Raw genomic sequence first — 21,912 nt, 5'->3', positions numbered from 1 at the left:
GACATGGAAAAGGATCTAGGAATTTTAATAAACAGCAAACTAAGCTGCAAAAACCAGTGTCAGGCAGTTGCTGCCAAGGCCAACAAGATAATGGGTTGCATCAGAAGGGGCATAGATTCCCGTGATAAGAACATAGTCCTACCACTTTACAAATCGCTAGTCAGACCACACATGGAGTACTGTGTACAGTTCTGGGCTCCTGTAAACAAGGCAGACATAGCAGAGCTGGAGAAGGTCCAGAGGAGGGCAACTAAAGTAATAACTGGAATGGGGCAACTACAGTACCCTGAAAGATTATCAAAATTAGGGTTATTCACTTTAGAAAAAAGACGACTGAGGGGAGATCTAATTAATATGTATAAATATATCAAGGGTCAGTACAGAGATCTATCCCATCAGCTATTTATCCCCAGGACTGTGACTGTGACGAGGGGACATCCTCTGCGTCTGGAGGAAAGAAGGTTTGTACACAAACATAGAAAAGGATTCTTTACGGTAAGAGCAGTGAGAATATGGAACTCTCTGCCTGAGGAGGTGGTGATGGTGAGTACAATAAAGGAATTCAAGAGGGCCATGGACGTATTTCTGGAGCTTAATAATATTACAGGCTATAGCTACTAGAGAGGGGTCTTCCTCTGGATCAACTTGCGGGATAACAGGCCGAACTGGATGGACAAATGTCTTTTTTCGGCCTTATGTACTATGTTACTATGTTACCTGCCGATTCTTAAGCCAGTCCTCCTACAACTCAGGACCCAGAACAATAGGGAAAAGTTCCAACAATACCAAGTTGCTAAGAAAACCAGCCTGTTTCCACTCCACCGGCCATGGCTTCGCACTCCATTGCCCCCGATAATAAACGCCATATCCACACTCACCCGATGTGTCCAAAAACAAATCCGCACTACTAACCGCTGCCCCCATCCACAGAGATCACCCATTGTACTCTAAAATAAAAATTTCCCACACCGCTAAATAAGCTCTTACCGCGGCTGGTATCCGCAAATAATGAAACGGGGCAGTAACCCCTGCTGTAACCAGTGCCAAATGCCGACAAAAACACCGTCCCATAGGCAAAATGCGACAAGCGAAATTTAATTTTCCCAAGACCGATTGAACCGGCCGAAGCTGGACCTTCTGAGACCTCCGTAGGAAGACAACCTCCTTCAACAAATCAGACACCTTGTTTTCCGGCAGCCGACACTCCATGGCCTCACTGTCAATCTCAATCCCCCAAAACGTTATGCCCGCAGACAGCCTTTTCGTTTTTTCCGCCACTAAAGGGATCCCAAACCTCGCCGCCACTCGTTCCATCGCATGCAACAAAATGGCACACACCCTGGATTCAGCTGGACCGAAAAACAAAAAATTGTCCAAATAATGCAAAACCGAATTCCATCCCGCCTCCTGTTTTACAACCCATTCTAAAAAAAGAACTAAACGCTTCAAACAATGAACACGAAGTCGCGCAGCCCATCGGCAAACAACAATCAACGTAGAAACAACCCTCCCATTGAAAACCAAGTAAATGCAAACTATCCGGGTGGATGGGCAACAACCGAAAAGCAGCCTCAATATCCGTTTTTGCAAGCAGGGCGCCCTGCCCAAAACGCTGTACCCACCGTATCGGGGAAGCCAAAGGCGACTGCAATGACAGCATACCAGACAATACTTCCTGAGCCAAAACCTCAGAACCCCCCCACTATTCTCCACTGAACCCCCAGCCCCCCAACAGAAACCTGACACTACGTCCTCTCACCTGGCCATCCCCGGAGGGGTTCCCCGGCAGCCGCAGGTCCTCTCCCGGGTGTCACCACCGGCGTGCCCGACATGGATGGCACGGCTTCCTCCAACAACGAGTCGTTCCTTCCGCCTTGTCGGGTATATAAAGCAAATGCTTTATATAAATATAAAAAAAAATTATCGGGTCAAAAGAAAAATTATGCAAACTATATTGACCCGTTAGATGGACATAAACATCTCAAAGAGTTCAATCAAGAACCTGATTATTTTGTGCAATCAGTAAAACAGGGTACAAGCGTCTATGCAAAAATATAAATGGTTTATTATACAATAGTTTAAAATACAATCAAAAATGAATCAACATAAATTTCAGTAATATACAATGATATGCAGTACCCAGAATTCACCACTATATGATACCAACAAAACACTACCCAACCAACACAAGAATATTATGCAATACAGCTTAAATCTGTGAGAGATATACAATCAATGGATTATGCGGAAAACTCAATCAAGAAGATGACAGATACGAGCCCTTGCTCCGCCCAAAAATGATGACCAATCTTTCAGATAATGGTAGTATTGCAACAAAACGTATAAATTATTGGCTTGATCTCAAACTAGGGAATTCAAAGATTCCCAACAAAGAGTTTCTCCAATATTATCCCCTTGTTTCAGTTATATGCATCGTAACTGAAATCAGAGAAAATACGGATGTAGCAACTAACGTAACACGTCCGCAAATGAGCGGGTATCTGGCTAAGTATCAAGCCAATTAATTTAGATCAATACTACATAAAACAAAATATACATTACCCAAGGGTCAAGTGATGTGCAGAGTCTTGGGGCAGCCAGCTCTCACGAGTTTTTGCCGATAATCCAAATGATTCTCCAGAGATCTATAATCCAAATGTTTGTTTTCTCTTTCTTTCTTTTTCTCCCTTCATTTTTTTCTTTCTGGTAACTAGTTTCTTAACCCAAAACTTATCAGATGAACACGCCCTCCGAGTTTGGAACTTTCCAATCATTGTTGGATGGGTGGGTGCATTGATAAGGAGCATGACGTCATAATACTACCCAGAATGCACTTTTGCTACTGATGTAGTATTAACCGCTTATATCTAGATGGCACTGTTGTATAAGCAATATGCATCATACCATTAAGGGTTAACTCATACATGCCTAATATTTTCAACACTTTACACCTCTGACATCTGGGGCCTTGTCTCAGGGCTGAGGGACAAACTTTGATACATGAATATATACTTTGAGGAACATCTAGACCATTCTCACACTGTGGAATTCATGTTCAGATAGGAAAAACAATGAAGCCTCAGAATCCGCAGGTGCGGTGTATCTTCTAACTTTCTAAATGTATAATATATTGTTACAATAACACTAGTTTTTGAACAGTACAGTAATCTTCTCATGGACTTACTTTGGCCTACATGAAACTTCATACAAAACAGTGAATATAAATCAACATTGCTCTTAAAGGCAATGAATACCCATTATAACTAAAATAAGTAAGTATAACTGTTTAAACTTATGAAAAAGCACAACAAAATCCCCCTTCATTACAATGTAATCCAATAGAGAAGTTGGATTACATTGGAATGTCACAAAGGGCCTTTCATTCGGGTTCTTCAAGAACATTAGTTCTTGTTTAAACTGTTCGTGACTCTCATGAAGATTTATTGAATGAGTCAATAACTTTGAGTGTAAATCGGCGGTAACGACAGTATCCTCTACAACGGAATATAAGTCCGATAAATGTTTCTTCTGATTCTCCATCTCTGCATGAATACTCATTAGGTTCCTTTTCAGTGAACCGATCTCAAGTTCCAATGTCTTAATAGAGATGGAATTAACAGCTGATACACCAGTGGCAATGACAGTGCCCACTACGGCAAAGATTATGGCGGCTGTAATTGCAGAAATGAACCGCTTTGGTCGTCGACTTGTTGAAAACTGTTCTCTGGTCATGGTTTTCCTTGTCTGTTCCAGGATCTGTGTAACCCTTTCTTGGGAATAGCCGATGTGCATTTGATACCAACTCTTTATCTCCGGAGACGAAATCTCAGAAATGTTGAACTGTCTCTCGACGAAGACACGTGGGTCCAAACTGACGTAGGATCTTTTGGGATAGAATCCTCTTATTCGTCAAGATGAATCCCGTGGTATCCTGTAGCATGATCCCAGATGAAGGGCCTGGCACAGCAATCGGCTCAGCCTGGAACTCCTTCCCCAAGACCAGGACGATGTAGATAACGGCAACAACCCTTGGTGCCATTTTGCGCCTGTAATATATTGTATGACAAATATAAGTACATACATCTTCCACTTTTTATCACTCCTGCAAGAAAAGAGTTAATACTACCATACATCTTTGATTTGGTCTCGTTTCTTTTCTTGGACAGAGCAAGTTCTCGATATAAAAATGAGTCAAAAGATAATTAGTTACAGAGGAAAATACATGAGGATAGGTTAGTACATTTGTATGTTCATACTATACCAATCCTGGGTTTCCATCTTTAGCTGGAACCTTGTTATCTCTTTACTCTTCATCATCCGGCAATCCTTTCATTTGGCGAAGTTGTGACCTAGGATGACAAACACGTAATTGATTAATGTGCACCCATTTCTCTATAAATTCATCCCCCTTTGGAATTTTGATCTTGTAGACCACAGGTGACAATTTGTCAGTGACGACATAGGGTCCCTTCCAGGAAGGCAGGAACTTCCTTTCCTTCACCTGATCCCAGGCAAAGTTATAGAGATAAACCTGATCGGAAATTTGGTACTCCTTTTGAGTAGTCTTCAGATCATAGTAGGTTTTGGCGCTTATGGCTGCTTTCTCCAGATTCTTCTGGGCAAATGCAAAAGCATGTTGAAGGTGCTTACGTAGATTCTCTATGTACTGATGGGCTGTTGAAGCATTTATCAAATTTTGGTCTGTTGTCCGGTAGAGCAAATGCTGGGGTAACACCATCTTCCTTCCTGTGATGATTTCGAAGGGAGAAAGTTTGGTTGCTGTGCTTGGAGTGGCTCTGATGGCCATGAGAACCAGAGGCAACTTTACATCCCAGTCCTTACCGGATTCATTGACAAATTTCTTTAGAATGTTGACAATTGTTTGGTTGTAGCGTTCCACTCCACCACTAGAGGCTGGCCGGTAAGCTATATGTAGCTTCCTTTTTACTCCCAGTATCTCCCACGTTTTTGTCATCACCTCACTAGTGAAATGACTTCCGCGATCGGACTCGATGCGTTGGGGAAGATCGAACCTGGAAAACACGTGGTTAATGAGTAGAGACGCACACACACTTGAACTGCAAGTCTTGCAAGGCAAACATTCTACCCATTTTGTGAATAGACAAGTCACGGTTAACATATATCTGTTGCCTTTTGATGAAGTTGTTACTGGTCCAATAAAGTCAATCTGGATATCTGACCATGGCATGGACATCCCCCTTTTCATCAGCGGTGCCCGATGAGTGGGTGCTTGCGACTGGAATTCAGGGCATATTAAACATCCTTGACAATATGTGCGAACGTCTTGCAACATATGAGGCCAATAAGCGTAATCCCGTAATAATTCATACGTTAACTTCTCACCTCGATGACCAGCCGTTGGGGCGTCATGGGCGTGTTGTAACATCAAACCTCGGTATGCTGTGGGCACTACCCATTGTGAGATACCATTCTTTGAGGTTCTTACCAACAATCCATCCTGTAATGAGAATTGGGACTTACCCTTCATCAAAATTCGTATCTCTTCTTTGCCTGCACAGTCTTCCATAGTGACGGAACAATTCTGTGGATCTTCAATGTGGTTGTAAAACATACCGATAACTGGATCCCACTTTTGACTCGCGATAAGGTCCTCACTTGGGGAATCTTGGCTCCATTGGGCCACATTGGCTTCGGTTTCCTTTTGGGCCTGTCTTCTTGTCATTGCATCCACTTGGATAGTTCCCATGAGGTCATCCACGTCCAAAACTTCTCCATTAATGGCTGCTTGTTTAGCGAGGGAATCTGCCAAATCATTCCCCTCCTTATCTATACCTGGAGATTTTGAGTGACCTCTTACCTTTTTCTAGTAAATGGTGAGATCATGGGTGGTAACCATCGCGTAGATCTTACAGAACATTTTACCATGCTTGACAGGCTTATTGTTACTTCTTGCCATATTAGACCTTTTCCATCCAGGGAGTACTCCACGAAGCTACTGTGAACATAATTAGAATCTGTGATTATAACAAACTCTTTAAGACCAGAATCAATAGCCATTTGTACAGCTTTATACACAGCGGTGAGCTCCGCGAACTGGCTACTTTTGGAACCAATTTTGTATCCGACGGACATGTCTGGGAATGTGTTATTCCATACGATTCCGATACCTGCAACCAATGTGCGTTCAGTTCCTATATCGGTATGGAAAGAACAGCCATCAACATATACACATGGTAAGGATTTGCAGTATTCTTCTTCATAAGACTTGTATGGAGATGAAGATTGCTCTTCCAGGAAATCATTTTGTGGTGATTCACCTTTATGTCCTGAATTGGAACAATCATGCAGTTCGGCTAATCCTTGAGCAACTGGATTCTTATTATTTTGTTTGTACCTGATTTCCAATGGCCATCCCATTAAGGACATCGTCCAGGCGGTTATCCTGCTGTTTGATAAATTCCCATCCTTGATTCTATCACTCTGCAAATATTGCAGGGGTTGGTGTGCAGTTTCCACAATGATCTTTTCGCCCTGGATAAAACTCCTGAAATATTGCAAAGCCCACACAGTTGACAGTAATGCTTTTTCACAGTCATTGAACTTTACCTCAACCGGTGATAAGGACTTGCTGGCATAGGCAATGATCTTGTTTAGGTTGTCCTGTTTTTGGAAAAGGACTGCACTCATGCTTTTGTTGGTGAAGCCTGTTTCAATGTAAAAGGGTTTTCCACCTTCTGGATAGGCAAGGCATGGGGCCTGGATAAGTCTGGTTTAGAGTTCATTCACAGCTTGCTCGTGACGTTCACGCCATTCCCATTCTACTCCTTTCTTCAGCAACTGCAAAAGAGGTTTTGTAATCTCTGCATAATTATCTATGAACTTACGTGAATAGTTCATCATGCCCAGGAAGGATCTCAACTCCTTGGTATTTGTAGGTGACTTTGTGTTGATCACTGCTTCCACTTTCTTCTTCTGTGGGTTAATTCCATCGGCAGTGATTTTGTGACCTAAAAAATTGACTTTGGTACGACACCATTGAGCCTTCTGTAAAGAAAGTTTTACACCGGCGTTTCTTAGTTGGGTTAGTACATGCCTCAGTTCCGCAATGTGCTCCTCAAAAGTTGTACTTTTGATTAGGATGTCATCCACATAGGATAAGGTACCTCGTTCAGTGGCATCAGGCATTGCCTTATGCATGAACACAGCAAACTCATGACCCGCATTTATGTACCCGAAAGGTAATCGGGTCCATGCATATTGTTGCTTTCCAAATGTAAAGGACAATTTGTATTGATCTCTCTCGTCCACTTTCATTGTCCAATATCCTTGCGCACAATCCAGAGCAGTGAAAATTTTGGATCCCTGTATTTGCGCTAAACTCTGGTTAATATATGGTACGGGCCATCCGGACATGTATACACGTTTGTTTAACTGTCTAAGGTCCGAACAGAGACGTAATTGACCATTGGGTTTGAGAATCCCAAGCACAGGATGGTTGAACGAGCTGTGCACTGGACGGATGATCCCTCGCTTCTCCAAGTTTTTGACGATTTCCGATAGCGACTCATATGCCGCCAGCGGAAGTCAATACTGTTTAACATATACAGGGGGTGCATTGGGATCCGTTTGGATTCTTGCAACGTGTAGGTTAGTTTCCCCACAGTCGTAAGAATCCTTAGCAAACATGTCCTGGAATTCGGCGAAGAGCCCCTTTAGCTGTTGACGCTCCGACTCCTCAGAACATGCATCAGCCACAGAGATTTGCTCTTCCACCCGTTCCTGAAATTCTGGAAAGATTTCAGGTTGACTTAACTCGTAAGCTTCTTCAAGCTCACTAGTTAAATCGTTGTGAGTATTGCGTACCTTATCCTTTCCTGGTTGGCATGACTCGTACTCCTTCTCATCAATCTCATGGTTGAAAATCGATGATGATTCTTCAATGTGGCATGTACCTTCTTCAGAGCTGAAAGGATAAACAGAGTGGATATTAAATAACCCCTCAGGTGTTGAGGAAAATTGTTGCTCAACTACCTGTTCTTCTGTCAGGTATTCATCAGGAATCAGTCCAATAACATCATTTTGGAAACCAAAAGTGTAATACTCCGAATCCATAGCCAGACCAATGATAGTGTCTTTTTGCAGAGATATACTATGGGGAGCCATGTTATGAATTACCATATGCAATGGATCCTGATGGATGTTTATCATAGGAGTTGGCTTTACCTTCAGGCCGAGTTGCTGCATCCGGTTGGACAAACAGATCAAAGCATCTGCATTCTTCAGTCTTTGTCCCTTCTTTATTTGAATGGGAAGAAGAAATGGTTTGCATCCTTCAGGGATTTTAACCTCGTCTGCAACCGTGATACTCACGGCATAGGGCATCTGTTGTCCCCATCTCAAGGCTTGCTCTTCATCCTGGAATCCCTCCAGGTTCCCAGGTAATCTGGACCATAGAGTATTGTTGACCAGATCAATCTGCATGGCAAATCAGTGTAGAAGGTCATTACCTATGTACAGCTGGTACCGTGGTTCATTCAACACAATGAATAAATGTTCTGTGGTTTTATCTCCTATGGAAATAGACAAAAGACACCTTGCAATCACATTATGACTCTGGGAATCTCCATTCAGATCATGAACCCATTGGTCCTGTGGAGAGGAAACTTTAATCATTTTAGGATTAGCGATCTGTTTCAACAGACTTAGGCTTATGTAACTGGCTTCGGATTTCAGATCCATCTTGGCGTATTTCACCCGGGCCATATTGTTCACCTGTACAGGAATCAATAAGTTACCATTAACCTTCTCAATCCGTACCATGGATTGAGTATGCCTGGTCAGGTCCGCGACTTCGTAACTTCTCCCTTTAAGAGAAATAGTTAATGCATCCCCATCCAGGGTTACCTTTTCAATTCTGTCCTTCTGGATGGTTATGGTATGTGCGGCACCGCTGACATGATGTCACGATCCTCAGGCTTACCATTTTTCAGGATCGTGACATCCGGTGTTTGATTGTTCCTAAAATGAACTTCAACAGAGTTAAACCTTTCCTCAATCACATGACAATTCGTTTGGGATTGTGCATTGCAAGAGTACTCATAGGCAATGGATGCCTTCACCTGAGTCCAGACGGCTTCATTGATGAAGTCTACTATGAAACTCAATCTTCTCAGGAGGTCAATTCCTATGATCAGCCGATCATAGGGAAGGTCCACGATCAGTGTGGGATGTCTAATTATCTTCTTGCCAATTTTGAATTTTAACCATGATGTACCTTTTACCTGCAAAGCGTCTCCGCCGACACTTATCAAAGAGCCATCAAACGATTTCAGTTTCGGCTTCTTTGCTGTCACCTCTAATACCTCTTGGAAGTAACTATATGACAATATAGTGGCTTGTGATCCTGTGTCAAGTAAACCCCTGATTGGTCTGATAAGTTCATCTTGGAGATAGGAATCAAGAAAATATCGGCCTTCTATCTGAAACAAATCACATAAAAAATTAGGGTGATCACTTATTTGACATTTGTTAAGGATTTGACCTTTCTGCAGCGTTGCGACCTCTGATGAATTCTTGGAATTCTTGCTGCTCGCGGTGGCAGCAGCCCCCACCTTTGGAGAACACTGGATCACATCACAGCTTACAGATGGCAGCTTGCAGGTGGACGCTGAGATGATAGGATAACTCACTGGAGAAGACACATTAGTGCAGGAATCATCATGATTAGACTGTAATATAGACAACATGTTAGACATCTCCTCCTTGGCCTCAATCTTAGGGACAAGAACACTGCAAGGCAAAGTAGGATTAGAAATCACATTAGATTCTTTTACAACTATCTCAGTAGCCTTGCACCGGCCTGCCTGCATTATGAGGCTGAGCTGGGTCCTGCAGTTGCCCCTAAAAAAGACACAGGCTGTTTTCCAGTTGACACCTGGGACATTTTACTAACGATCTCCTGTAATTTGGCCACTTGATCTGCCAACTGATCCAAACGATTGTTTGGTTTGCGCACAGTTTGGACCTCTGGTGCGCCCTTATTAGAAGTGGGTGACCGACTTCTAGGTGAGGTAGGGGATTCAGGCCTATTTTCCTTCTGTTGTCTGGGTCTGTTGTTCCAGCGCCTGTATCCCCCTGGGGACCCCTATTGTAATATTGGGGACGGTAGTTAAACCTCCCAGCACTGGAGTTATCCCCCTCTGGCCCATTGTGGCTCTGAGGTATTGTTTGTTTGGGTCCTAACTGTTGTCGCTGGGTTTGTTGGACAGGTCCTGTAGACTGAGGGTATTTACGTGGCTGTGTTTCAAATTTGAAGCTAGGGTTTACCTTAGCTTCTGCTATGCTTTGTTCTGGGGACTTTTTATATCTCCTCTCACCTGTAGCATGGCATTCACTGATGTTATACAGTGAGGTGGCAGCCGTCACCAACCTGTCCAAGGGAGCTTTGAGATCAAGATCTCTAGCCAAGCTAAGTTTAATTTGCATGGGCATTGCATCATAAAACAGCTGTTTGAACTCCTCAGACTCCCAGTTTGGAGATCTATACGCCAACCCATAGGCATTTTTAAGGATGGGGAGGAATTCCCGGGGACTCTGATTGGGTCTACATGTGAGTTTATAGATATCATGTTTTGCAGCAGTCACAGTACGGTAAGGGCCAAATTCTAATTTGACCTCATGCAAAACATCCTGCCAATCCTGAATTCCCCTCTCCCTAAATGAAATAAAGTAGTGGCGATATTTACCATCAAATGCCCATGGTAGGAATCTGATCCTGTCCGCATCAGAATACAATTTTAAAGAATCCATGGTGGACTGGTACAGTTCTAAGTGATTGGCAATTTCAGGAGAACCCTTTTTAGAGAATTTGGGCACAGTGACATTTAAAAACGTAATAATACTCGAGGAGTTCTGATCCTTTTCTGAACACTGAGTATTTTTCTTTCTAGAGACCACCTCAGCATATGTTGGTCGTCTGAAACTCTCATCCCCCTGATGGGCAATATTATGCCTGCGTGGTAGGGAATGGATCACATGCTTTCCCACATCACTGTCACAATCACTCACGCTCTGCTCACTTCCACCAGACCCACTTGGCACAGGTGACTTAACCCTAACATTCCTCCCCAGAGGAAGACGTGGAGGGGCACTTCTGCGGCCTTTTGCGTCGCTAACGCCTAGTAAGGCGGTTACGGCTTGACACGCCTGACTGAAATGGGTTAAGGCCTCCTGTGTAATCATGCCATCACCCTCAGGGGGCTTAAGGTCTCGGATGGATTGCGCTTTAAGAGCATGTGATGATGACATATCTACATTTTGGGGTGTGAGAATTGGGGGGTCTGGATATCCCTCATGATCAGACATATCACCTTGAACATTAGCTACAGTTTGGCTTAGTTCATTTGTTTGCTGCAGACTGCTATAACGGATGTGCAGCTCCTCTGCCTCACTTTTTAATTTGTGATAGGCAGCATGGCTGTGATCGAGCTCACATTTTAAGTCCTCGATCGATGATGCATTTGCAGATTCTAATCTTTCTTCCATATGGGATATATATGCTTTCATTTTCGTTATATGCATATGTCTACTCTCTGAGAAAATGCTGACCTCTAATAATGCATACAGAATTGATGGCAACATCTTTAAGAGGTGTCGGCTTTTACCGGCAGTATTTTTAAGCACATCAAGATAAGTTAGTTGTCTCCTGACTGTGCCAAGTGGCGTCCATACATCCACACATTCTCTCTTGGCCTCTTCCTGCAACTCACTTATCCATGCAGCCACATCATGATCCAAATCTAAATGTGAATTTACATATTCAACAACGTTATGGATTAACTGCTCCGGGCTAGATGGACAATCTCCTGTTGCAACATCACAACCGGCTTCACAACCGGCTGCACTCATTTTCTTACAATAAAGTTATACACAGATCTATGAATAATCTGGTTAGCCAAGAAACGTATGGAACGGTTTACTATTTGCACAAATAATCAAAGAATTAACTCGATCATCTCGCTGGGGCCTCCATTTTATGTCGGGTATATAAAGCAAATGCTTTATTTAAATATAAAAAAAATTATCGGGTCAAAAGAAAAATTATGCAAACTATATTGACCCGTTAGATGGACATAAACATCTCAAAGAGTTCAATCAAGAACCTGATTATTTTGTGCAATCAGTAAAACAGGGTACAAGCGTCTATGCAAAAATATAAATGGTTTATTATACAATAGTTTAAAATACAATCAAAAATGAATCAACATAAATTTCAGTAATATACAATGATATGCAGTACCCAGAATTCACCACTATATGATACCAACAAAACACTACCCAACCAACACAAGAATATTATGCAATACAGCTTAAAATCTGTGAGAGATATACAATCAATGGATTATGCGGGAAAACTCAATCAAGAAGATGACAGATACGAGCCCTTGCTCCGCCCAAAAATGATGACCAATCTTTCAGATAATGGTAGTATTGCAACAAAACGTATAAATTATTGGCTTGATATCAAACTAGGGAATTCAAAGATTCCCAACAAAGAGTTTCTCCAATATTATCCCCTTGTTTCAGTTATATGCATCGTAACTGAAATCAGAAAAAATACAGATGTAGCAACTAACGTAACACGTCCGCAAATGAGCGGGTATCTGGCTAAGTATCAAGCCAATTAATTTAGATCAATACTACATAAAACAAAATATACATTACCCAAGGGTCAAGTGATGTGCAGAGTCTTGGGGCAGCCAGCTCTCACGAGTTTTTCCCGATAATCCAAATGATTCTCCAGAGATCTATAATCCAAATGTTTGTTTTCTCTTTCTTTCTTTTTCTCCCATCTTTTTTTTCTTTCTGGTAACTGGTTTCTTAACCCAAAACTTATCAGATGAACACGCCCTCCGAGTTTGGAACTTTCCAATCATTGTTGGATGGGTGGGTGCATTGATAAGGAGCATGACGTCATAATACTACCCAGAATGCACTTTTGCTACTGATGTAGCATTAACCGCTTATATCTAGATGGCACTGTTGTATAAGCAATATGCATCATACCATTGTTAACTCAGACATGCCTAATATTTTCAACACTTTACACCTCTGACATCTGGGGCCTTGTCTCAGGGCTGAGGGACAAACTTTGATACATGAATATATACTTTGAGGAACATCTAGACCATTCTCACACTACGGAATACATGTTCAGAAAGGAAAAACAATGAAGCCTCAGAATCCGCAGGTGCGGTGTATCTTCTAACTTTCTAAATGTATAATATATTGTTACAATAACACTAGTTTTTGAACAGTACAGTAATCTTCTCATGGACTTACTTTGGCCTACATGAAACTTCATACAAAACCGTGAATATAAATCAACATTGCTCTTAAAGGCAATGAATACCCATTATAACTAAAATAAGTAAGTATAACTGTTTAAAATTATGAAAAAGCACAACAGCCTGCCGCTGCACAGTCTCCCGGATCCACTTCGCCTTCTTCCCCTTGATGCTGCTGACGGAGGGGGAGGGGACCCGTCCTCTCCACAGTAGTGTGGCCATCATCATAAGGCCGCGGTCTCCTTGACAACCCTGCCCCTACCAGCTCCGGCTCCACAGCTGCGGCGCTGTGAGCCGCCACCTCAAACCGTAAGTCAGGGGGCGGGGACACCGTATCTGCTCCAGTAGCCGACAGGGCGCCCTGTCGCCGACCCACCACTAGGGGCCGTGACGCTCTCATTCCATCCCTGAAGTCCCCGCACTCCCTGGATCCTGTGTGCTGGGGCCGCCGGCCCGACGATACGGGCCACGGCGCCGGAAACGCTTCCTCCTCCCCTGCAGGAAGGCCCAAGCTGAGTGAGAGCCCGGCCGCACTGCCTCCACGCACCGCAGGTAATCTACCCCTGGCTCGCTCCCTGCGCAGAACATCTCACGGGGATTCTGCCACATGCGAATGATCTCTCCCCCTGTAGCAAGGGAGACGGGCCTGGGGCGAGCTCGGCCCTCTCCCACTGACCTGCCACGCGGTACTGGATTCCTCCAGCTGCGCCGGGTGTCTTACTAGGCACGGACATCTCAGACCGCAGCAGAGGGTCCCCAGGGGGGCTCCTAAGACGTCGGCAGACCCGGGGGGTTGACTCGGGGCTCAGACGTTCAGGAGGCACAGATCTCCTGGCCCTGATAGAGCAACCAGCCGTAGGAGGAGAGGGGCAATTTAAAGCAGACTGAATGGTCTGCTGGAGAAACTCTGTCCCGTGCATCTCCACAGCAGCCCTAACCGCCGCCAAAAACTCATCGAGCAACGCCATGGCACCAAAAAACTCACGTGCTCTGCAACAGAGATACAGAGATACTGGAAGAGTCACAGAAAGGCATAGAAGTGGACGTCCTTTGGCCACATCCCACACTGATGACAGCTTTATTGTGAACAATGCCCTGTGAAACCAGATGATGAATGCCACACAACTCCAGGCATATTTAAAGGGGTTGTCTCACTTCAGCAAAGAGCATTTATTATGTAGAGGAAGTTAATACAAGGCTCTTACTAATATATTGTTATTATCCACATTACTTCCTTTACTGGCTAGATTCATTTTTCCGTCACATTATACACTGCTAATTTCCATGGTTACGACCACCCTGCAATCCATTAGTGGTGGTCGTGCTTGCACACTTTAGGAAAAAGGGCCGGGCCATGGGAGCACACATAGACTGGTGCTTTTTCCTATAGTTTTCAAGCACGGCCACTGCTGATGGATTGCAGGGTGGGCGTAACCATGGAAACAAGCAGTGTATAATGTGATAGAAAAATGAATCCAGCCAGCAAAGGAAGCAATATGGGTAATAACAACAAATTAGTAAGTGGCTTGTATTAACTTTCTCTACATGATAAATGCCATTTGCTGAAGTGAGAAAAGGGAGATGAGAGGCACCCAAGTGTCACGTCAGACCATTCAAAACCGTTTACATCAGTGTGGTCTGCGTACTAGTCAACCTGCAAGTTTTCTTGCAATGGCCAAGGAGTATCTACACTGGATGAGGGACCAGTGGCCCTAGTGCTGTTCAATGATAAAAGTCTTCAGAAGAGCCTTTGGTGGTGGTGTTACAGTGTGGGCAGGTGTGTCTAGTCAATACAGAACTGCCCTACACTTGTGAATGGTACAGTGATTAGCCCATACTACATAAATAACATCATCAATCCAGTCATTGTGCCTCTACATGAACAACACAGGCCTAATTTAATATTCATGGATGACAATGCGCCAGCGCATGAATATCGCATCATTAGGGAACGACTGCTGGAGAATGGTGTACCTCAAATGGAGTGGCCTGCACTTTCTTCAGACCTGAATCCCATTGAAAACCTGAGGGATAAGCTGAGTTGCTGTGTAGAGGCTCGTAACTCTGTACCCCAGAACCTCAATGACCTGAGGGCCGCCCTTCAAGAAGAGTGGGATGCCATGCCTCTGCTGCAGACAAATAGTCAACTTTTGGTATAACCATCACTGTTGTTGGCTTTTGTTTCAGTAAATTATTTGATATGAGGAAATCCCCATTGCATGCTTCTACTTAATTTTTCCATAAATTCCACCGGAAAGGCAAATATCCCTAACTTTTTGAGAGTAGTGTACTATCTGGTAATGTTGATCTTTCTTTTGTTTTTAGCTTGTACTGCTATGAAGATATCATTACTTTTATAGTTATACAAATTTATTAGTTGGAGCACTGAGGATCTAGCTGCAGCAGTAGAGCACTACTTCAGCTACACCCCAGTGCTCAGTATACTCTACCCTCCCATTTGATTGACAGGGAAAACATATTATCTCACCCTGTCTTCTGGCACCTCTGCTGTGGCTCACAAACTTGAAAATGATGTTATTCCACTTGGAAGTGGAGGTGCTCTCAGTTTCAGAGACAGAGAAGGAGCACTTCCACGTGGAATCAGGTTGTCGTCACCAGCGCACTGTGAAGCTCCGCTCTGAAATATTTGTGAGCACAGCACAGGCACCAGAAGACAAATGGAAGGGAAAGTTTACTGAGCACCAGGGAATAGCTGCAGCGGTGCTCCTAGTGCTACAGCCAGCTCCTCAGTGCTCCTACTAATTTGCATATGTATCTTTACAATCATACAAGAAAAAAACTAAAGAAAGATATTGCTTTAATCAGCATGATCAGCCCTGATCATGCCGACAACTGCTCTTGAATGTCTAATTCTACCTCAGTAAATACTTCCTAGTGACATGTGTAAACCCTTCATCAGTTTTCTTTGTGTCGAGTTAATGTATATTGTGGCACTTGAAATAGTAATTAGCTTGAAATTGGTAAAAAAAAATATAATAATAATAAAGAAAAAGTAACAGAAAAAAAACTAATAAACACGAAAAGGTGTATGAACCGTTCATAGGGTCACATGAATCATACCAATATAGTGTTTTCTTTACATTATAGAAATTACATTATGGAGTACATTAGTGCCCACATACAGGTTTTTCTGTTCAATACCATTCTTTAGTGGATACAGCCTTAATAAAGAAGACAGGCTTGAATGAACACAAAGCAGACTTTAAGGAATAGAGTCTCAATATTTTCCCAATGCAGGAAACAGAATTAAGAATGTAAATATTGAATTAACATGCGGCTAATAATTACACAGCTACATTATGCGTAGGTTATTAATTGAAAGAACTCAGTATGGTTTACAGAGCCTTGAAGTCACTCTGAAAAACATTAATGAATGTAATAATTTGCCAAAGATTCACTGTCCTGAAAGCTCCGCTCTTACACTGTCAGACTATTAAGTTGGTGTCCCATTGTAATTAAGATAAAAAGGGAATAGGATATGTCCTACTTTCAACAGCCTTTGAAATCTAGACAACTAGAGCATTTCACAATATCATCCGTTTCTGATTAGATGCCTTAGTTCTGACACATAATTTAACTTTTAAATGAAAGTCATACACTGGCTGATCAGTTCTGTAAACCTGCATTTTAGGAGAAAATCATAGCAAATCATTAGCAGATTAAAATGAGAGATGTTTTTATTGTTTATTATATATATTATCTTTGGTAACTCATTAAGGCCATCCATGTCCATAAGCTAGATTGGGCAACATAGTGGGGGCCCCCTTTCTACTTCATGTATTGTGGCTGTGTCTGCCAAAATACAATTGCAGGGCAGTGAGTTGTGTTTTGATTCATAGGTCATTCCGCTTCCTGTCACTTTCTATCCTGCCAAAATCTCATTTTTCTGCATATGGACAGCCAGACAGCTTCTTTTTTTTTTTGTAAAAGTAAAAACTTTCTACAGTTCATAGACTTACTGCTAGCACCCAATAGCATACAGTATATTTTACTGCAAACATTGAGCAAATGACCCTTTTTTCTAAAAACCTCAATGTACCATTTTCAGCACACCAAGTGTATCAATATGCCAGTGTTAGTGAGTGCACTATATTATTGCAAGATACCGTTCAGTTACAAAAGAGTTACAAAGGCATTTTAATGCATTAACGCCATTTGTATAAATGTGTGATTATATTAATGCATGATACCATTCAGTTACAGCAAAGGCATTTTATGACAAAAACACAATTAATATACCTGTGTTATTGAATAGATTTAATTACTGCAAGATAATGTTCAGTTACAGCAAAAGTGGCAAAGGCATTTTACTGCAATAAAGCCATTAGTACACCTGTGTTAGCGAATGCACTGTATTACTGCAAGATACCGTTCAGTTATAGCCAAGTTTCAAAGACATTTTACTGCAATGACACCATTAGTATACCTGTGATAGTGAAGATACTGTGTAGTTTAAGTAAAAGCATTTTTTGTGCCATCAGCCACATTGTTTGCCATATCCGCTCCTCTTACCTTTCAGCTAGGTGTCCGTTCGAGTTCCATGCCTATCGCAAAATGTATTTCTTCTTTATACCATCAGCCACAGTTTTTGCCATATCTCCACTGGTGGACTTTTGGCCAGGTGTCTGTAGTGGCGCAGTTCCACATCTTTCCCAAAATATATTTCTTCTCTAAAATTGAATTATTCTCTATGCCATCACCTCCGTTGAACTTTTGGCCCGGTGTCCGTTGTGGCACAGTTCTGTGACATCCCCAAAATAAATTATTCTTTACACCATCAGCCACAGTTTTAACATATTTTCTCTGTTGGACTTTTGGCCAGGTGTCTGGAGTGGCACAGTTCTGCACCGAAAATGTAATACTCTAAAATTCAAGTCCTCTCTGCCATCAGCTGTGGTTTTTGCCATATCTCATTTGTTGGACTTCTGGCCAGGTGTCCATAGTGGTGCAGGTTCCACTCGAAAGTGTCATTCATTTCAAAAATTGAATTTTTCTATAAGTCATAAGTTGGATTTTTTGCCAGACAGGGATCTGTAAATATTGTCTCGTCATCCACAAAATGGACATCTTATGTATGCCATTAGCTGGACTTTTTGCCAAGCAGAAATCTGTAAAAAAAAAATAACGCACCTTCACCAAAATGTAATTTTGCTGTATGATATTCAGACTTCTGCCCATCTGTCCTTTTGTTCACAAAAAATGATCTAGTTTTCTAAATGACTGTGGCATTTCCCCAGTATATACCATGTTCTCTGACCAAAGGAACTTCTGGGTAGGCAGATTGGAACAGTGGCCAGAAATGTCCCAGTTTGCTTTTACTGTACTGTCTTATCCAGCCTCTAGTGTCACCTTAGAGAAGGTTTTTAGCTCTGCAGGTGACGTCATCACACCCAAATGGATAAAGTTGTCTTCTTCTAGTGTAAAAAACATTACTTTTATAAAAAATCTGGCATGGATCCATAAGGATTTTCAGACACCTCCGACTGGGGACAATGAATAGATCTGCCATTGCTGACGGTAGCTATTCATCACCTCCCCATCACGCCACTGTTGCTATCTGTCTGCTTACCATCATGTTCCGTACCATGTGGCTGCTGCTTCTGTTGCCACTTCTGAAGCTCCTAGTCTCTACTGCTAATCCCCATACTGCCACTTCCATTACCCCTACTGCCACTAGCATTACCTCTACACTGCTGTCACTACTATGACTACTACTCCTGTCATTGCATTAAATGCAACCTGTCACCATGAAAATGCAAAGTAAACTGCAGGCATTATGTCATAGAGCAGAATTTGCAGAGCAGATTGATATATCGTTTTGTGGGAAAAGATTTTGTATAGGTTGTATTTTATACATTTAAATTCCTGCTCCAACTGGGCTTTGAATTCAAGGAGGAGGTCCTATCTATGTGCATACAGAGAGAGCTGTCAGTCACTGGAAGGACCGTCTCCTTGACTGCAAATACCGAAGAAGCAGGAATTTAAATGTGTAAAATAAAAGTTATACTAAATAGTTTCCCATAAAATGATTTACCAATTTGCTCAGCTCATCTTGCTCTATTACATGCAGCCTGCAGCTTAGAAACCATGTTCAACATGTCAGGTAAGGTTCTCTTTAAAGAGCTTAAAGAGGGAAGGAGTGGAGAAAGAAAAAAAATAATGAAAAAATGAAAGAATGACAAGATATAAAAAAAATCAGAATCCTAGGAGACCTCACAGTGTCTTATACTAATAGCACTTTTGATACAGGTAGAATCGATTCGAGGATGCCTCAATTTTAAAAAATTTGACAAATCGGATATAAAACAAATTTCAAGAAGTTCACTTATCTCTAATCCTGAAACCCAGAAAACCTTTATATAAGTGCATGTTTATTAACAAAGCATCACCCCATCAATAGGAAAACTCCAATAGAGGGTGGAAAGCTGGACAGTTATACTGCAGTGCATGCTCGCCATGTCAGATTGTACTTGACATTCTCTATAAATCAGATACATTGATATATTCATCTTCTTTATTAGCATAAATGAGATGTTGGTAGTATTGCCAATTTGTAATGCTAATGCCTAAAGATTTGTTATGAAAACTGTCAAACTTTGGTCCAGAGAACAGATTTTTATACATATAACAAGTCCTAAAAATTTGGACATGTTCCCACTAAAATGTCTCACAGATATGTGCAATAACATTAGTAAATCCATCCCAGTGTGTTGTAAAAGGGTTATCTCACAAAATAAAATATCTGAAGTAATGCAACCCATTATTTTAAAAGCTATGGACACCTTTGGGACATTTTTATGATTGCATTTTATTCATTTTGGGCTAAAATCATTTTTGGATATGGTCTTTCCTCTGAGTGCCATCAAATGTTGGCTCATGTAGAGCTTATCTCTCTCATAAACAATTATAGATAAGTTGTTATCAAACTGATAAAAATATGAGTGTTGGTCAGGAGGTCAGAGATAAGAGTTATATCCTAGCTGCCATTTAATAGGACTCAGAGTAAACAGAAAGTGAGAGTCTGCAAATAGACTGAAATTTAGCCCCTGTATCACAAAAACTGCTGGACATTTTTAATAAAGACCAAATGCAAAAATGATTTTCAGCCCAAAATGAGTAGAATGCAAAAATAAACTAAAATTGTTCCTGAAGGTGTTCATAGTCTTTTTAACTGTATCAATGCAAAAACTCTGCTCTTCAGTGTAATTTAACTCTATTGATCTTCTTTACTAACCTGCAGTTCTTGTCTCTTTGCTTCCTGTGAGCAGGTAGCAGCACTTTCCATGTAATTAAACAGCACCTGAATCTCCCCAAAGAGCACTGCCAAAAGCTCTTGCTAACCCCATCCCCACAGATGCTGACACTCTGTTCTCCTGTGTTCCTCCTCTCCTCTCGGTTTTAGACAAAGTGTGGCCCTGGGCAAAATTTTAAGTGTGGCCCCAAAATAAATATTGCACAAACAACACATTAACACATAGCCTGCCTGCACTGATTGCGGATTACACATGGTTTTTCCACGCAGATTCTCGTGCAGGGAAATTGCAGTGTAATACAGTACCAGCAAGGTGAATAAGAGTATATTTAGGATAGGTCATCAATATCAGAGAGGCTGGCGTCCTTCTCCCGGGACACCTGCCATTCAACTGTTGGGAGGCCAGTGATGTCACTGTATATCAGTCACATGGCCTAGTTGCAGTTCAGTCCCATTCAAGTGAAAGAGGATGAGCTGCAATACCAAGCATCACTGCTGCCTAATGTGCTGTGCTTGGCACACTATAAAGAGACCGCAGTGTCACAGATAAGGTATAGGAGGAAACACTTAACTAACAACCAGGAGGGAAAGAGAAAGCCACTAGGCCTCACCACTAGGGAAAGGAAAAGGTCACCTCCTAGTAACCGAACTCCTGGCCCTGACTCCTAACAGTATGGGCACCCCTTGAAGGTAGAAATTCTCATATCCTGGAACCTGGGACCCTGGAGACCCTAGAGACCCCTAAGAATATTGTCGGGGCTGAGGAAACCCGTTCCTTCCCCGATGAAAGAACAGGCATCTCCCTGATGCCTAGTAACAAAAAGCAAGGAAGGGAAAACAAAACACAAACGTGACACTTAACTTCTGTTGTGATGGAAGAGCAGGAACACCAGAGACGACCTCACACCAGCTTTGCCAAACCCAAATGAAGCTATCTACCGCACAGTCAGAAGGGTGGGGCAACAATAAAATAGGGTAGAGTAATGAGTACTAAGCTACACCTGAAACAGGGGATGAGGTCACAAACAAACACTGAATAAAGAGTAATCAAAGAGGCTGTTAGATTCCTCTACATTCCGCCAGTCTCCTTGTTCTCCTGACAACTGTAACAGAAGCGACCGTGACACGCAGTGCTCACCGGAGCTCTGCTGAGTGCCATGGCCTCTTCAAACAGCTGATCAGCAGGGGTGTCAGCAGTCGGATCCCCACTGAGCTGATACTGATGACCTATCCTGAGGATTGACCATCCATATCAAATTCCCAGGTAAACCTTTTAAACCTGAAAAAAAACAAGAAGCAAGTTGGAAAGAC

The sequence above is a fragment of the Bufo gargarizans genome, chromosome 1 (genome assembly GCF_014858855.1).
Source record: "Bufo gargarizans isolate SCDJY-AF-19 chromosome 1, ASM1485885v1, whole genome shotgun sequence".
Lineage (NCBI taxonomy): Eukaryota > Metazoa > Chordata > Amphibia > Anura > Bufonidae > Bufo > Bufo gargarizans.
The sequence above is the reverse complement of the archived record's forward strand: the minus strand, read 5'-3'. Positions refer to the sequence as shown.